Below are 19,957 nucleotides of genomic sequence, written 5' to 3'. Positions count from 1 at the left end.
ATCTGAAGGTGTCGCATTGGTTTAGGCTTACCTTGCAGCTCTTTAGTAGCTCTCAGGTATATCAAATATGTTTGAAAATATCGTTTCATTTCTAAATATAATCGTTTTGACCAGTAACAAAACAATTAAAAATGACAGTAAACAATCTGAATTAAATGGTGGAAAAATGAATTAATTCAGAGACTGTTCTCATCTAGGAGGGTAAGAATAAAGACAATATGTCAATATGATGATAGTTAAATTATGCCTTGACTACTGTGCAAAAAGAGCAGAGGCTTTTCCCTAAGGATGGGGAATAATGAGAAGAATTACATATATCTACTAATGTGCTTACAATGTTTAAAGAAAAAGAATTGATCAAATTGGTTAACTACTAATACACTCCACTAATAAAATTCAATTTATGAATCAAATTGGTTAATTAGAACTTTAATTCTAAAAATAGATGATATCCTCCCACATTGTCTTATAATTGTGTCAATATGTTTAACATATATGGTAGTCAAGTTGGTATTTGTATTAGGTTTCTCTAGAGGGACACAACTAAGGGAAGAGAGAGATATATAAAGGGAAGTTTATTAAGTATTGACTCACACAATCACAAGGTACCACAATAGGCCTTCTGCAGGCTGAAGGGCAAGGAGAGCCAGTCTGAGTTCCAAAACTGAAGAACTAGGAGTCTGATGTTTGAGAGCAGGAAGTATCCAGCATGGGAGAAGGATGTAGGCTGGGAGGCTAGGCCAGCCTGTCTTTTCACATTTTTCTGCCTGCTTATATTCTAGATGTGCTGGCAGCTGATTAGATTGTGACCACTCAGATTAAGTGTGAGTCCGCGTTTCCCAGCCCACTGACTCACATGTTAATCTCCTTTGGCAGTACCCTCAGGGACACACCCAGGATCAATACTTTGTATCCTTCTATCCAATCAAGTTGACACACAGTATTAACTGTCAAAAGCTTTAGACCACTTGTGGCCATTCTTCATTCAGTGTCACAGCATAAAGATACACAGATCTCACACTAACATTTTTGCTAAATAATGTAGATTGCTGGCGTAAGTTTTACTTACAGTGACAATAATAAAATAAGACTGTTACTCTTTTTTCCTCTCTCTTTTCAAAGTTTAACATCACATGGCAGTTGTTTGTTTAAAAATGGTTCATTGTGCACTGATTACCAACTTGTCTGAGTCCAGTGAGACAGAAGACCAACATAAGTTGGTTACATAAAATGGATTTATTACTTACAGACAAGCAATAGAGACAACAGAAATGGTTTTCCAAAGGCCCAGGAAAGCTGCCTAGGGTAGATGGAGTCTTGTCTGCACTTGCTCCACTTGAACCACAGCTGAGGAAACCTAGAAAGTAATCTGCCCTAGGTTTTATTCCCCAGGAATCACATAAAGTGTTGAGCTGAAGCGTTGAAGAACATCTTGTTTCTAGGGGGGACTGGAACAGTTTGGTCAATCCCTCCTTATCTCAGGATTTAGCATTCTCAGCATGTTCTACAGTTATTCCCGAGAACTACAAGCAGAAAATAGGGAAGAACTGGGTTGATCCAAGTTCACATGGAAAACTGGCCTGTAGTATAAAATACTCTTCTCTCTCCTTACATAAATTCTTCACTTTCAGGTTAGGCAGCTTCTAGCTGCATAGTTATTTTTCTGTATTCTTTGAAAAACCTCAGTTTCTGAACCTCTCCGCTTCTGTGGGATCTTGCAAAGCACTGAATTGTCCAATTTTAAATATGTTTTGTATTTGTTTGTTTTTATGTGTTTCTGTTGTTGCAAGAAACATCATTGGAACACAAGTGGGTAATTATATTAGATTTCAATGAAGAGAATATGTTAATATAGAAAGACTTTTATTTGCTGAAAAGGCAGATGAAAAATTTGCAATCAATGTTAACTTGACATAAGGTAGACAACTGCATAATATTCTTAATATACAGTTCACTGACAAATCAATACATAATGACTCAATAAGAAAATTGAAAAGAATATGAACAATTTATAATGAGAAATACCCAAATGTTTCATAAGCAAAGCATATGGGAAACAAACATTCAACTTCATGAGTTACCAAAGAGATGAAAATTAAATGTGAAGCCCTATTTTTTTACTAAAATATTAAAGTGATTAAAATGACAATAACACCCTTAGTGAGGGTTTAAGGAAGTGGAATTTTCTCTTATATATTGCTAACGGGATTGTGTATTAGCAATGTAATTCTGGATTGAGATTTGGAAGAATGTTTCATAAGTCTTAAAATTTGTGCTCATCTTCAGCAAATGATGTTCCAGTCAATAAACATCTTAAGGAAATAATAATGAATGCCTAAAGAATATTTATAAAAGAAAGTTTATTATGCTCAACAATTAACAGGGCCCCCATAAGCCCAACTTCCTGTTATGCCCTGTGTGTATCCCTTCCATTTAAGTGTGGCTGGACATAGCGACTTGCTTCTGATAATAGGATACGATGAAAGTGATGGCTCGTTTTGACTTCTGAAATTAGGCTTTGAAAAATTGTGACTTCCATCTTGCTCACACTTTTTCTCTGGCTCTTCTCACTACTTGGCTCAGATGAAGCAAGTTGCCATGCTCTGCATTTCTGGACAAGGAAACCCATGTGTCAAGAAACTGAAGGTAGCTGCATTCTTCCAAACATTCTTCCCAATCTCAATCCAGAATTATATTGCTAATATGCAATCCCATCTACAATACATGAGACAAAATCTTACCTCCTCAAACCCTCACTAAGGGTATTCTTATCATTTTAATCACTTTAATATTTTGGTAAAAAATAGGGTCTCATGTTTAATTTTCATCTCTTTGATAGCTACCAGCCAACAGACAGTGAGGAACTGAAGCCCTCAATCCAGCAACCCACAAAGAATCACTAAGATGGCTTAGAATTGAAGCATGCTCCAATTGAACCTTCAGATGACTGTGACCCTGGCTGACACCATGGTCTTAGTCTTGTATGGCACCTTGGTCTAGAGAACCCAGGTTATCATACCTACATTCCTGACCCACATAAACCATAGGACAATAAATATGGGTTATCTTAAGCTACTAAATTCTGAGGTAATTTTATATGTAGGCATGGAAAATTAATAAACATGCAAAATGAACTTGCTATATAGATGAGTGAGAAAAATGTGCTCCAAGTAATAACAAGGCAATTTATCATCCCAGTTTAGGTATAAAAACAACTACTCATACACACACACACACACACACACACACACACACACACACACACACACAAAACACATGCACTAAAAATGTCTGGGAGAAAGAACATCGATAAAATGATAACTTACTATTTTTGAACTATAAGATAATATCTGATTTTAAAATCATTTTCCTAGATGTTTGTATATTTTTCAACTTTATAATAATATATTTATTTTAATTCTGATATCTAAGTGAAAAGAAGAAAAAGAAAACTTAGAGGGGTAGTAGAACAAAACACTTCTAGTGTCCAGCTCTCAACATGTTACTTGTACTTGGAAATCAGTAATTCTGGGTGAAATTTATCATGAATTTACCAGGTATTTCCAGAAATTTCTCAAGATCAAAGAAACTTTGGATATTTTCTTATGTACTGATATTTGTATCTATGGTAGACATTGTTTTTTGTTTTACATTTTCAGTTTAAGTTTCATCAACATGGAATAATGAACAAAAGGAGCAATTATGTCTAAATCCAGGCAACGTAACAGAAACAGTAGATAACTAAGAATATTTCACTTTGATTTACATTAACTGTTGAGCACATTATCCCAAGAGGGAAATGATCAATGGAAGGGGGCTGGGGAAACAAGATGAAACTGTGTGATGAGGCCTATCAGAGTGAAAACATCAACAGGGCACCCATGGAATGGTTGCTTGCCTGCTGCAGAAAGGTCACTTACCAAAGCAGATTAGTTTAATATGCCAAACCTATTTCATGTTTTAGTTACATTCAACTTCTCTAAAGGTCTATATTATGAATCATTTGGTGCACTATAGACATACTAGCTTGAGACTGAACAATAGATAACATACCCTGGAGCTGACACTATCCATCTTTTTAATATGTCTAATAATGGAATAGTCAGACATAATGAATTGTACCATTTTATGTATTTGTGAAACTGTAGACTGATTTGGCTGTGCAAGGCTTTCTCTCTTGTAAATTTTTTTTCAACCCTTATCCCTAGTGAATTTGAATGTGGTATCCCTGGAAGAAAAGCTGTGAAAGCAAAGGACAAATTTTTTGCATATGTTATTAAAATAGAAATAGCAAGAATTATTTCCTTTGATGTTTCTAAGCAAAAAGAATTGATTGAAAATTATTTATGGTAGATTTGATAATAAAAGGAGGTCACTACAGTTTAGTAGTTTAATTTTTGGTCCTCAAAGTTAGCAGCCCTGAATTTGCTTTTTAGTTTTAACACTGGCTATTTAAGAAAATTTTGGATAGTGCATTTGAAACACTTCATGCAGTATCTGGCACTGAACCCAACAGATGTTACAAATGTGTGCATCTATTTATCTATATATATTCTCATTGTTGTAGTGAATTCTTTTAGCATCATCATCAAATATTCATTTAACAACTACCAAGGGCCTCGCAGCAGGTCATACATTAAGATTACCTCTTTAGGCCTGTTGCAGGGTACTTCACACCTATAATCCCAGCACTTTTGGAGGCTCAGCTGGGCAGATCACTTGAGGTAAGGATTTCCTGACCATCCTAACCAACATGGTGAAACCCCATCTCTACTAACAATACAAAAAATCACCTGGCATGGTGGCGCATGGGACTGTAATCCCAGCTACTCGGAAGGCTGAGACAGAAGAATCGCTTGAACCTGGGAGGCAGAGGTAGCAGTGAGCAGATATCACACCACTGCACTCCAGCCTGGGCAACAGAGAGAGACTCCATCTGAAAAACATAATAATAATAATACCCCTTTATACTAGTTGTGCCTACTTTTAAGTATATAGCTTAACTTTGTCTGTAAAGTTATTTGTTCAGTTCTGATTCCAAAGGTTCTTTATACAGATGTATTTCTGAGTTGATTTTGTTGGTTGGGGGTTCTTGGCTTTCATTTTACATTCCAGCTATGTTCTCAGGGCATCAATTAAAGTTAAATTGCCAAATTTCTTTCCTCTGGAAGAACACAATGTATTTAAAAATGTAGTTTCTATAATGTTTATGCTTCTCTGTGTTACCAAAGCGCACGTACTTAAATGATTGCCAATAGCAATTTCTGTGCCTCCTCAGTTTTTCTTTTAGACCTTCTCATGAAAAGTATTAAATAAATTAGAGGGAAAATTACAAAGATACTTGTCATTCCTCCTTTTTGAAAGAAAAAAAAACCGTGAAACCTAGTATTTATTTTGGTACTGGGAAAATCCCTGAAATTCCATGTGGCTGCCACATACGCTGTATTTATGCCAGGACACAGTGAAAATGCACCTCCTTTGAAGCATATACTCATAGATGCTCTACCTGATTAGTCAGTGAGCAAAAGAGATAATTTTTTTGACAAGTACTACCTCTTGTGAAGAGATTTTGTAAGAACTTTATTCTTTTGATCTAAGCCATAAATAAAACAGAGATCTAAGTCTGATATTGTCTCACATATGTGTGAATAATGGCTGTTTTGCACTTCAATGCAAGATCTTTCGGTGTTTTCATGAAAAAACCCAGTCCAAAGCACTGCAATCTTGAGAGAGACAGAAAGAGAAGACCACCCTGTAGTATATCTAATGCAAAAATTCTGGGACCAGAATATGGGAGGAATTTCTAGAAGCTGTAACTGCCTTCCTATATGTAGCAGACAGTTAGAGCTGAGCTGTGTGGTAAGAAGAGCACTGGATTAGGATAAAGAATCAGGCTTTCAGTCTAAGTTCCACCATTAGCTTGCTTTATCAAGTTTGCTATCTGTTTAACTCTTATACCCTATTTTCCTCACCTGTAAAAAAAAATAAAAAAGAGGCCAGATAAGAAGACCTAAGGTTCAACTCTGATCCTGTACTCTGATTTCTCTTGCCTCTGTGTTTTCTAAATCTGTAACGCATGTCTCAGCTTTTGTTTTGGAAGAGAATAACGATTCGGTTCGTAATTTATCATCCATTCTCATGAATTGGTCAAGGTTCTCTGGACTTCAGTTCTCCATAAGAGCCCTGGCTGTTGCTGAAAAGGCTTCACAGTTTTGCTCAGGTTTCTTAAAAAGTTTCTTTTTGGCATCCTTATAGCTTTTATTTTTCATCCTCTCTTGGCACCTCTCTGCAGTTATGGAAACTCTGCCTAGATGTTTTCCTGTAGATCAGGTTGCCTCAACACGTTACTCAGGATGTGCTGAAGGTCAGCTTCCCAGATTCATTGCTCAAGTACACTATCCCAGCTGACGGGCCTGGGAGTCTTCATCAGCAGGGACTATACCCAAGCCACTTGATCATATTGAACCTGTTACCTCATTTTATAAATGACCACTTTTTCTTTCTTACGGAAGTATTGTGAGCACCAGATGAGACAACCTATCAAATTTCAAGTAGTAGACTCTTCTCCAAAATCTAGGGGGAAAAAAAAAAAAAAAAAAGCGAACTCTATGAGATGACAGGGTGTCTGATAGTAATCATGGGCTTTTTTTTTTTTTTTTTTTTTTAAGTGGCAATACCAAAATTCCTGCAAGTAGTCCCTAATATCTATTGATGGTGAGTGCAAGTGTCAGGCCTTGTTAGGAGCATCACTTGGCTTGGATGCATAGGTCTCAGTGAGGCTGCTAAGTGGGGTGACTTAATCACTCACAAGAAAATCAATGTGCTAGTCATTCTGACTTTGAAACCAGCAGTCTGTCAACAAAGTACTAAAATCAACTTATACACATTGCAAAGGCCACAGAAACTTTTGTCAGGTATTTTTAGTGTGTTGAAATATGAAAAACAGTCTTCTGGCAACTTTAAAATAAATAAAGCTGTATTTCAACTTATGAATGACATAGTCAATTTCCAGATGTTTTAGCTCAGAGAATTTTTATAGGCTCTGAGTTGGCATAAATGTAGGCTCATGAGATTTCAAAAATACAAATTCTGAAAGATATTTTTTACCCTATTGAAGAATAATGTGCCTTCAAAGGAGGAAACAGACTAAAGAATCTTCATGATTTTAAAATTTATACCTTCTCTTCCCATTGTACAACATTTCACAAGTTAAATAACTTATCTTGATAAAGTCACAGTGTATTATAGTCAGTAAGATAAAAAATAGGAATTCTTAGAAGATGCAGTATGCAGTAAGAATGTCCCTGGTGTACATGTGTTAAAAATGTGTATTTGTGTAAATGTGTGCATGTTTTGATGGGTTTTCTTTGCTTTATTTAGATAGTGCTTACATGAACCTGAAAAATCCTTAGAATGGAACAATGTTTTCTTTGCTGACCCATACTGGGTGTTGCTTAGAATTGTGACAGACTGATAATTCTAATGGAAACCTGTACTAAAAATGCTTTCAGAAATCACATAATTAAAATGTTTTGTTTTTATATTTTTTCTGTTTATATATTTATTTTTTCTATATCTCTACTAGAGATATAGATTTTTCTATATTTCAACTATATGTCTGGTATACTACAATATATATTGTGAAATGAATGGACAAAAGATAAATCTATAAATATTTCTTTGAATAAGCAAACAAATAAACCATTGAATAATAAAACAAGTTTTACCTCTCATAGCTTGTATTTCTTGGATTTAATAATTTTCTCATGACACTTACCTTTAATTTAGGATGATCTACTGGGATACCATGGACTTAAAAATCAGCAACCACACAAGTAAATCCAAGTTTCATCACATTGTATAATCTTGGATATATCTCAGTTCTACTTTTCCATTTTTTTATCTGTAAATGCAATAATTCTGACGTTTTCATGTTTCTCTAAGATGGATTGAAGTATCAAATTATCATCACCTAGCTATGTACGAGGCTAAATCTCAATAAATGCATATTTTTAATCATTTCAAGTGCCAAGACATCTAAGAAAAGCAAAGACTTCCAAAGGAAGACAAGAAAAAGAATAGCTAACTTTTATTTGGATTTTCTTTCAAGGTATACCAATTGAAAAGGGGCTGAATAGAATAACTTATAGTCCCACCCCAATAGCAATGCTCAAATCATACTTAACATCATCTAGGAATGACCCCAGGTCTAATTTCGAATTTTTCATGGCTACTCCTCCCTATGCTTGTATTGGAGTTGTTTCTTTTATTCACTAAGCATAACTGTGTCAGAATATATTTTCTTCTTATGTTTAATTTTTTCTTCTCTTAAAAGTAGACACATCACTATTTAGTACTGAGACCTCAAATACTGAATTAAACAGAGAAATGGTTAATAATAAACAAATATTAGAATATCATATACTTATAACATTACTATGGTGATGGACTCCTTTCTTTCTTTCTGTCTTTCTTCTAAGCTGATAAATGATGATGTAGACTGAAGTCATCATCTTTAATCTTAAGATTGGACCTTACCATTTTCCCTCGCTAGCCAAGAACTCCTTTCTGACCCTTCTTTTAATGATGACTTGTAGATTCTACCTTTCAAGACTTGATTTCTTTCCAGCTTAAAGATTCCAGCACTACAGAGAGTCATTTCTGTCAGTTGAGTTGGTTACTTGCATGTCTGAGGCCACCAGAATGGTGACTTATTTCATAAGCATACTCAGTTCAAAAGTGGACTTTTTTGGCATTTCCTCTTGAATACTCTAATTTATTTTGTTGATAATTAATATTATCATTTATTGCCGGGAGGTATATTTGCATACAGCAGCTCACATAAAGTAAAAGGGAAATAATATGAATACTGACCATAATAATTGACATAAAAACTGAAAAATTATTTGTGTAAAGTCCTTAGACTAACTGATTTTACAACTTAATATGGACAGAGAAGAAACTATTTAATTTGTCACTTAGCTATTAGAAAAAAAGAAATATATTTTGATTCTAGAAATCTTGATTATCACACTGAAGTAAATAAAATATGCTTATAATTGTATCCTTGTTTTATTTCACAGTTAAAAATTAAGTATGAAAATTTTTATTGTATTTTAAAATACTTTTTAGACTTCCTACTATCACTATATTAAAACTAGATTTGTATATTTATATCATACAAAACAAGAGAAGTCAGTGGGCCTCCAAATCTTTCATCGCTGTATGCAATTCCCCTTTCCAGGCAATTTGCAGCTCTTAAGCCTGTTCTGTGAAGAAATTCTGAAACCATGACAGTTTCCATGGTATTTATATTTTAAAGCTGAAATAGAACTTACAGTGGTTGATGAACAATAGCTATTGGTAATACAAGGTTTTGAGGGTCTTAGGGCTCTTCATATGGACCTTTCAACTTTTAGTTAGCATGGTGCTTCTGCAATTAATCTTTCTGCCCTGCACATGTCTTTTTCCAGTGAGTTAGTTTTGCATAATTGTAAATAATTTGAACTCAGAAGCAGAACTCCAGAGCTATAGTTTTACAGCAATTATTGGAAGAATATTTGGGCACAACAAACTCTGTAAATTCATGCTCACAAGGTCTTGTCGTTTTTTGTTCATCCTTTTTTTCAAATGTCATTATCTCTTTGCTAATTATAATTACTGTACTTTAAACTCTTATCACTCTGAGTATTGTTATCCGTGTACCGTTTCTCGCTATTGCTGTAACTCCCAAAGGGAATCTGCTAAAAAAGGAAAAAATTCTCATTTGAACAGAAGCCATCAGAGCACAAAGCTGGAATAATATTGCATAAGGTAATTAAAAACAAATAGATAATGCCTTCCAGTGTTGCAGCAGAACTTTACATATCACCGTAAGCGTTTCTGTATGAAATCATTAGAGAATAATAATAAAGTGCCGATTTTGAACTTGTGCAATGACATGGTGCCTAACACTCCCTGGATCATATATTGCTTTTGCAATCAATTTGTTACTTATCTGAGGCTATTAATTTTTCTTTTTCTGTTCTCTTTGAGTAGGTTCAGCATCACAGTCTTATTAAGGCTAGGGAAATAACTTGAGATTCTGGGAAGAAAAATAAATAGTAAGTTCCAAGTTGCTTAATTTTCCCATACGTGTATACTTTATTCTTATATGATTTATGCTGTAAACACCTTGGGAAACTCCCTTTTTCCCATAAAATGATTTCTTATCTGACTCAGAGACTTCGTGTGTGGTCAGATAAAAAGAATGAGCTAATTCTTTGAAGTCAGAAGACACAACCTCGTACCAGACTAGAGAGTTCAAATGCAATGCACGCTTTCCTTTATCTGTCAAGTGAAGAGGCCAGGACATTTTTTTTGTTTGTTTGTTTGGTTTTTTGTTTTTGTTTTTGTTTTGATGATACAAGCTCCCATTGACAACTAGACATTTACTCCAACTTCATCTGCCTTCCTAGCCTCTTTGTTTTGGTGTAAGGATATTTTGCAATAGAGCTATAATAACTGAAAGCAAACTGGGCATCATTAGACCAGAAAGGGTACTACAGTAAACATTTTGCCTTTTCAAAGATTCATTTCTGAAGAACTTCACCCCAATGAATTTTCCATCAGTAAATTGCTACACATTTCATGTTATCCTCACAGAATTCCTGTTTTCTTTTAAAGGGCTGTGACTTGGCCACTGGAGGTGGTGTGGGAGAAGGAGGGCATGAAATACATAGGTCATTTATTTAATTATTCTAATTACTTCCCTCTAGATTCTTCCAGATGATTCACATCTGTCCATGAAAATAAGGAGTGTCTCAAGGTCCTATCACATAAGTAAATCATGTATCAAAGTATAGTTTGTTTCCAAATATAGCTGACTCTAAAGGAAAAACAAATTGAAAAGAAAAATCTCTTGTTGGAATGTGAAAGAAGAAAAAATGCTGCAGACGTCCAGGAAATACCATCACTAACATAAAATAAGAATCTTTTTTCTCTCTGTAAGGAATCACGATTCTCTCATTGCCTGTAGCTCCAAGTAATATTATTAGTCACTGTAGAAAGTTTTTATAAACTCTGTCTTAACAGATCTTGTCTGTTACTTCTATGTATCTGCCTGCCTCAATGTTTTCCCCCTTTCCTTCACATTCCAATGAACTCCTTTTCATTTTTTTTTTTTTTTTTTTTAACATTCCAACATCTTTGAATAGAACCTTACTTTCAATTGAATCTTAAGCAGGGGTTTCTAGCTCTTCTGTTCTGGCATTTGGCCCACAAGGAATATTTCCCTGAGGGCTGGTGCTTTTGTTGAATGGGGGAGGGAAAACTTCTTCTATATTCCATTTCTTTACTCTCTACTGGGGCAATTTGCCCATTGCTTTAGTCTACAGAGAGAGAGTTTGGGTGACTGCCACTTAGGGTTTCTCCCAAAGGGCCATTTTCCCAGAGGGAGCTGAGCCTGGGAAAGAAGCAAGAGCAGGATTCCCTTTAGTTCCAGAGTTGTGAGCTTTTTTCTTTACTTAGTTGTAGAAGAAATACTGCCAACCTGCCACCTTGTTCCTTTTTTTCTATTACTATTTTAAAACAATTCTAAATATAGTAGAAGATTCCATTTTTTTTGGCAAGAAATAATGTAAGGAACTTTTTCAATTGTGTTAGGAAGAAGGCAATGTTGATGTGGTGATTGGTACTGTGGCTATAAAATAATGACCATTTCCTGTCCAAAAATGTTACTTGGCATGGGTTTCCAACTCTGGATAGCAAGAAGGGATTAGGGAAGCTAGATGTCGGCAGGTCTCCACAATTCAGTGTACCCATTATCAATTTTCTCTGTCTCTTCAATTTCTATAACTCTAAATAACTTGACAGTTCTATGTAGTACACACATACAGAGATAAATAGATATAATTAATCAAAAAAAAAAACCACAAAAACCAGAAAATACATATTTAAGGCAATATTCTCACAACCCTGCTGTCAAATACCATTCCTTCCCAGTATGCTTTGTTTAACCTTTGGGATATTTTTTCCTGAATTTGTTCAACGCTTTTGAATGTATATACACAAACATATAGAATAATTTTAGTTCTATTAATATCATTTTGTGAACATTGTTCTGATTTCTTTTTCTTTTTTTGCCTAATCTTATATCTTAAGCATTAAAAAATAAATTTTCCTCATTGTTTTTAATGCATTTTGTCAACGAATATAATACATGTAATACATTATCCATTCTCCTTGCTTTGTTTACATTATTGCAATTTCTACTACCTTTCCTCATTAATTAGATAATTTTAATCATTTCCTATAGGATGCACAAGTTTCCCAGATATTTTTACTAAACATTGTTATTTGTTGTTAAACAAGTCCTAAAGACAGAGGATTCCACACAATTTCCTATTTGATTTTTTTCTTTAAAAAAGAGGGAACAATAACTTATGAATAATTTCTCTAATCAGACATTTCTATAGGCTATGTTAATAATCTGAAAAAACTCAAGGGAAGTCCAAGTGACTTGAAGTAGAAATTAATCTGGCTTCTTCATGTGAAGGTGTTCTCCTTTTATAGAAGTTGAGATATTAACAAATGTCAATCAATAACCTATTAAATGTATGTCCTTAATTTGTACATTTTGGGTGTAGCAATATTTTTCTCATAAAACACGGAAAGATTATGCATTCAATATATATTTATTAAGTTCCTAAAGATGTTCAGGCATATTACTAGATGTAGGGCATGCACAATAATTAAATTCTATTCCTAGTTTCACAGTATAATGAGGAGACACATGCATAAAATTATGTTTTAAAGTTATGGATATGAAACTAGAAAATATCCTAAGAAACACTCGTTCTGGAGAAGTCAGAATCCAGATCTGGAGATGCTACGGAATTTATAGAGAATAGATACATTTAGAGTGGTGCTTGATAATTGACACAAAATCTGGGAGAAACCCTTGTGGAGACACAAGGTGCCAAGGTTTGTCATTACAGGAATTTTAGGGATTTGGAGGGATATGCTTAGATGACCAGAGTAGGAGATGATGTACAAGGTCCAATCAAGGGCATGGGCAAAAGGAAGAACTTTTTTTTTTTTTTTTTTTTTTGAGACGGAGTCTCGCTCTATCGCCCAGGCTGTTATGCGGTGGCGCGATCTCGGCTCACTGCAAGCTCTGCCTCCCAGGTTCACGCCATTCTCCTGCCTCAGCCTCTCAAGTAGATGGGACTACAGGCGCCCACACCACGCCCAGCTAATTTTTTTTGTTTTTTGTTTTTTTTTTTGGGGGGGGGGTATTTTTTAGTAGAGACGGGGTTTCATCGTGTTAGCCAGGATGGTCTCGATCTCCTGACCTCGTGATCTGCCCGCCTTGGCCTCCCAAAGTGCTGGGATTACAGGCGTGAAGGAAGAACTTTTTAACTGAAAAAAAAAAAAAAATCCTCATTGATCTTGGAGAGACTGTTACCAAACTTTTTGCCAATGGAGCAAAATAGAAGCAGTACCCATCTATGGTGTCCTCAGGGCAGAGGAACATCCAGACAGCCCTGGAATCTGGATCATTTCTGGGTGGAGAGCAATTGAAACAATAGCAACAACTTTAGCCCTACTTCTTGGTTTGTGAACTACTGTCATTCCACAGGCTGAGCAAATGCCACAGGAGGAAGTTTCCTCCTGACACCAGAAATTTCATACAGGAATCAGAAGATACTTGGGGATGAAATTCAGAGAACAAGAACAAAACTAATGGCACTAAACCTGAACTCATCTGAATAAACACAAACTAAGATCCAGACTTTCACCAACATCTTTCTCCCAGAAATTAATAGACACCTACTCTGAAAACACAAAAGGAATATGTAATGAGCTTACAAGGTAACTCTATGTGTCTTGTAACATGAGAAAGAAAAAAAAAAGAAAAGAAGGAAAGAAAGAAAGAAGAAAAAGGAAGGAAAGAAGGAAGGAAGGAAAGCAGGAAGAAAAAAGGAAAGAAGGGAGGGAGGGAGGAAGGGGCAAAAGGAGGGAGGAAGTGGAAAAAAGGAAGGAAGAAAGGCAGAACGGAAGGAAGGCAGGCAGGCAGCCTGGAAGGAAGGAAAGAAGGAAGGAAGGAAGGAAAGAGTGAAGGAAAGAAGGAATCTACAAGCACAATGGGAAATGAACTAACAAAACTATTACTTATAAAACAGTATTTTGTTAAACATTTTTGTAGAGGTAAAGGGAATTGGAAAAATAAAGCAGTAACAAGAAGTAATTAAGAATAAAATAGAAATGATGACACCAAAACATAATTGTTGAAAAAGAACTCACTGGGTGAACTGAATAGCTGAATAGCAAACATGTTAAAAATAGAGAAAATTGTGAATTAGAAAATTGGGTTAGGAAATATTAGGAAGGGATAATAAGATAGGATGTGGAAATTGTTAAGGAATACAAAATATAGAAGTAGAAGTGCCTGCATCAATCAACATGGATCTCAGATGGAAAAAAAAAAGAGAAATCAGAGGAAATAATGTATTTATTTAAAAAAATAAAAAATGATTCTTTTCATAGAAATGCAAGACTATATTACAAGAATACATAGAATGCTATACAGAATAGCTACAAAAATATTTATCCTTAGACCCAATATAGCAAAAATTTCCAGATGTCAAAGAAATAATCAAAGAAATAATTTAAAAAAAACTTCAAGATGAAAAAAATAGATCTGTTACAAAAGGATAACAATCAAATTGACATTAATCTTATAAACTGTATTGCTGGAGTGAAAAAGCAATAGCTATATATATAAGCTATATATATATACAGTATTATATATGTAAGCTATTATATATAGCTTATGTACTATACTACATATAGCTTATACATAGCTATTAATATATATAAGCTATATATATGATATATATCTTATATTATGTCTTATATTTTATACTATTTATATTTTGTATTAATTTACTAAGGCTGCTATAACAAGGTATCACAAACAGAGTGGCTTGAAGATATGTATTGTCTCAAGTTCTGCACTCTAGAAGTCCAAGATCAAGGTGTCATCAGGATTGGTTCCTTCTGAGGGCTGTTAGGTTATATATATGATATATATATATATAGCTTATATATATTTGTATTTATTTATTTATTTAAGAGAATAACCTAAAATCAGAATTTTATATACAGGTAACTCATTAAAATTGAAGGATTAGTTGAAATATTCCCAAATGTATCAGGCTTCAGTGAATATTGCATACACATATTTTCTTTGATAGCTGCAAAGAGGATTCACTCCAGCAAGAAAGTAAAGTCAGGAGGAGGAAATGAGGCATGGGAAGTAAGAATGAGGTACAGTGATTGTTGTAAAATGACCAATCACAAATTATTTTTGAACTCTAAACTCTCTAGCAGGATTTCTTTGAGGTTTATAAATAATTTGCATTTCAGATTTTATACATGCATATATATACACAAACATACATACATTAACAAAATTATACATTATATGTATATACACAAATACATTGTGATTATGAAACTAGAAGTTATGTTTTATATTGTGTGTTTATGTATATATATGCCTACACACCACACACACACACACACACACACAATGTAAAAAATCACTTTTCTAGTTTTTTCCCCGATAATTTTAAGCCAGCTATGGACCACCCAAGGTCTCAATATGATATTTGGGAAAGAAACACTGAAGTTTTCCTGGGCTAAGATGCACAGTCTGACTGTGATATTTCAAATAAATTATCATAAAAATAACCCTTAGTTAAGAAGTCTTTCTGATTACATTTTCACTGGTTTAAATTAATAATTATCCTGGTGACACATTAGACTACTTAAGGCTAAAATTTTGTTGTTAAATATATATCATATTAGGAAATGTTTTCAGAATAATAGAATTTGATTCTGCTATATTCATCCAAACAGAATTGCCAGCAGTGAGAATAAAAGTTTTGTCACAAACAGATGATTTTTCTTATCAATAATATTATACTTTAAAAAATGCCATAACAACTCTCTTAAAGTATGTATTTTAATGAATATTGATAATTATGTGATTATAATTTTATTTATACACCATTATTACTTACAAATAAACTTATTTTCTAGAGACTTTGTTAAAGTAAGCTTTTATATTAAAGCATATTATGGAGACAGAAAATTACACTCATTAACTGCAAGAATGGTCACTGAATTCTCAAAGTGAACATACCTGTGTAATCACCAACTACATCAAAAGGAGAGCAATGCCAGCACCCAAAATCTTCTTATGACCCATCTTAACCAGTATGATTTTCTGAATTACTTCACTGTATATTAGTTATATGCTCTTCAGAAATGTATACTAACAGAAACAAATAGTAAGTTTATAAGAGATCTGATTTGTTTGCTCAAAATTTTGGTTTGAGATTGACCCATATTGTTAAATGTAGTTTGCTAAATTTCATTGCTGCATAGCATTTTGATATTACTAGATAATAATACATTTACATTTAATTATTGGTAGACATTTAAGTTCCTTCCAGATTTTGGTTATTATGGATAACACAATTATTAACATTATAGCACATATTTTCTTGGAGCACTTACGCCTATATTTTTAGGGGCAGAATTACTGGATCATAGGGCACATGTAAATTAAATTAGGAGATAATGTTTCTATGAAATTACACCCTTACTATCAGTGTATGAGAGATACAGTGCTAAATATTCAAAAAAAGCAAGTCATTTTTATTTTTTTTTTTTACACTTAGTCATTTTGGTCCATGTGCACTAATATCTCATTATGCCTTTCACAAAAATTTCCACTGTGACTAATGATGTTGCGCTCTTTTAAAAACATTCTTTCGCCATTTGGAAATTGTTTTCTGTAAGGTACTTATTAAAATCTCTTTCTTATTTTTCTGTTGTGTTGTTTATCTGCTTCTAACTGATATTTAGGAAATATTTGTGTATCTTTTTTTCACTTTTTGGTATTTAGATGTAGACTTCCTCACTGTAGACTTCTTCTTTGACTTTTTCCTCTTAACTATTACTGAAAATACTTAATGTTGTTCAGCTTACCAGTTTTTTCATCTGTGGTTAGTGATATACGTGTCTGTTTAAAAATTCTTTCCTGAAGCAAAAGTCATGATTTTCTTCTATGTTATCTTTTAGATATTTCTCTATCTTATATTTTATACTATTCATATTTTGTATTAATTTACCAAGGCTGCTATAATAAAGTATCACAAACAGGGTAACTTAAAGATATGTTTTGTGTCAAGTTCTGCACTCTAAAAGTCCAAGATCAAGGTGTCATCAGGACTGGTTCCTTCTGAGGGTTGTTAGGAAGAACCTTTTCCATGCCTCTCTCTGCCATAGCTCCTGGTGGTTTTCTGGCAATATCTGGCGCTCCCTTACATGGGGAAGCATCATCCTGATCTTTGCCTTCATCTTCACATGGTGTTCTTCCTGTGTGCCTGTCTGTGTCCACATTTCATCCTTTTATAAGGACACCAATTACATTGCATTGGGAGCCCACCCTTCTCCAGTATGACCTCATCTTAACTAATTATATCTGTAATGCTTCTATTTCCAAAGGAGATCAAATTCTGGGGTAATGGTGGTTAAGATTTAAACATATAAATTTCATGGGGAACACAATTCAATTCGTAACATATTTTAGGTCCATTGAAAATTTATTTTTGCAAATGATGTGAAGTGTTGCTATTTTTACCCCTGTGGGTATTGAGTAAATCAACATTACTTATTGATAAGACTTTTCTTTTCCACTACTTTGCTCAGCAGTACTATCTGATTCATAAATCAAAAGTTTCTCTATGTTTGAGTTTGTTTCTGGAGACTGTTTCTTGCATTGGTTCATTTGCCTAACTTCCTTATATCTTGCTGAATCCTCCTACTTTGTACCTTTTTGGCATTTTCTTAGGTATTTTTTGCCCCTTGTGGTGTATGTCTGTGTGTGTGTAGACTCAATTTGTCAATTTACATACACAAACACACCACAAATGTACTAAGGTTTTTTATTGTGATTAATTGAAATGAATATATAGACTAATTTGGAGAATATCTCAGAAATATTGACTCTTCCTTGAACATGACATATATCAACCTTTATTTGTCTTTTTTAAGTTATCTGAAAAAAAATTTATTCCCAGGTGTTGAAGTTTTATGCTCTTAAGAAAATTTCAGGGTAAAATTTTTATTATCTACTTTTTGCTTGCATGTAGAATTTCCCATGCTGATCTTTTCTCTAGCTGCTATTTAAGTTTAGTATTAACCCTAATAATTTATGTGTTAATTATTCTGGATAGTCTACATATACAATTATGTCCTCTGCAAAAATGACAGTTTAATTTTTTCTTTCCATTTCTTATACATCTCTATTGTTTTTCTAGATTGTTAGACTGACACTAGGACTCCAGTGCAATGTAGTAACAGCATTCCTGTCTCATTAATAATTTCAGGACAAACACCTTTAATTAATCATCATTAAGGATGATGTTTGCTATAGATTTTTATAGATATTGTTTTACCTATTTCTTGATATTTATATTAGTTTTTTATTGCTGCATAACAAATTAGCACAAACTTAATGGGTTAAAACAACACACATTTATACAATTATGGTGCTGTGGGTCAGAAGTGGCAGGGTTTTCTGCTCAGGGTATCATACGATTGAAATCAAGGTGTTGACTGGGATGAATTGTCCTCTGAAGGCTCTAAATTGTCCTCTGAAAATTTGTGCTTTGAAACTTACTCTTGTCATTGTCAGAATACAGTTTGTTGATGGCTGGCAGCTGGGGGCAAGTCTTGGCTCCTAGAAGCTGTCTGTATTCCTTGCCACGTTGTTTCCTCTGTCTTTAAGCTGGCATGTCAAATCTTCGTATTTTGAATCTCTCACTTCCCCAGTCTCCTACCTCTAAACTCAGATTTAAAAGGTTCATGTGATTTGGTAAAGCCCACCTAGTTAATCTCCGTATTTTATGTCAATTAATTTGTGACATTAATTTTATCTGTAAATCCCTTTGCTATGTAAAGTAACCAAATCATGGGGGTGGTATCACATTATAGTCATAAGTTCAGTCCACATTCTAGAGGAAGAGATTATGGGGGGTAAGAATCATTTTGGAAGTTTGCCTTAAATTTCTCAAGTGCTTATTATTTGTCTAATGAGATGATCATATTATTTATTATTATTATTATTTTTTAATTTACATGGTGGATTATGTAGACTTTTTTCCTATTAAAACAAAGAGTCATTTTGAAAAGAGAAACACCTCATTTGAGATACCTTATCTTTTTGGTAACTTGATGAATTTAGTTAATATGTTATTTAAAAAAATTTTATCTCATGAACATGAAAATATTTATTTCTTTTTCTAACTTGTAAAGTTTTGCTATCAATTATATACTGGTTTCATATAATGGTTTGGAAACTATTTCCTCTTTTTTTATTGCTAGAATATTTTGCAGAAGATTATTGATATTTCTCTTATTTTTTTTCAGAGCTAGCCAATCCATTTTAACAAATATAATTTCTGTATTAGATATATAATTATTCAGATTTTCTATTCTTTGTTCAATTTTAGCATAAATGTGTTTATTTCCAGAAAATTTTCGTCTTATTATATTTTTAAAATTTGTTATCAAGATGTTTATAATATTATGCTATCAATGTACTGCTTTAAAATCTATAGAAATGCCCCATTTTTTGTTTTTCTTTTCAATGACATTTCTTTTTATCTTAAACAGATATAAAACTAATTTGGCTTTTTTAATTCCACATTTATTTAATATTTGATTAATTTATTCTTTTTTATTATTTTCTTATTTATACTTTTTTTCCCCTATCCTTTTCTAACTTACTAAGGCATAAGATAAATGTTCATTTTTAGCCACAAACAGAATGCTTTAAAATAAGAATGATAATCAAGTATCAGAAAACGCGATGCCAGTCTGAAGCCTGAATTCCTTT

Source organism: Chlorocebus sabaeus, chromosome 22 (genome assembly GCF_047675955.1).
Source record: "Chlorocebus sabaeus isolate Y175 chromosome 22, mChlSab1.0.hap1, whole genome shotgun sequence".
In the NCBI taxonomy this organism is placed as follows: Eukaryota; Metazoa; Chordata; class Mammalia; order Primates; family Cercopithecidae; genus Chlorocebus; species Chlorocebus sabaeus.
The sequence above is the reverse complement of the archived record's forward strand: the minus strand, read 5'-3'. Positions refer to the sequence as shown.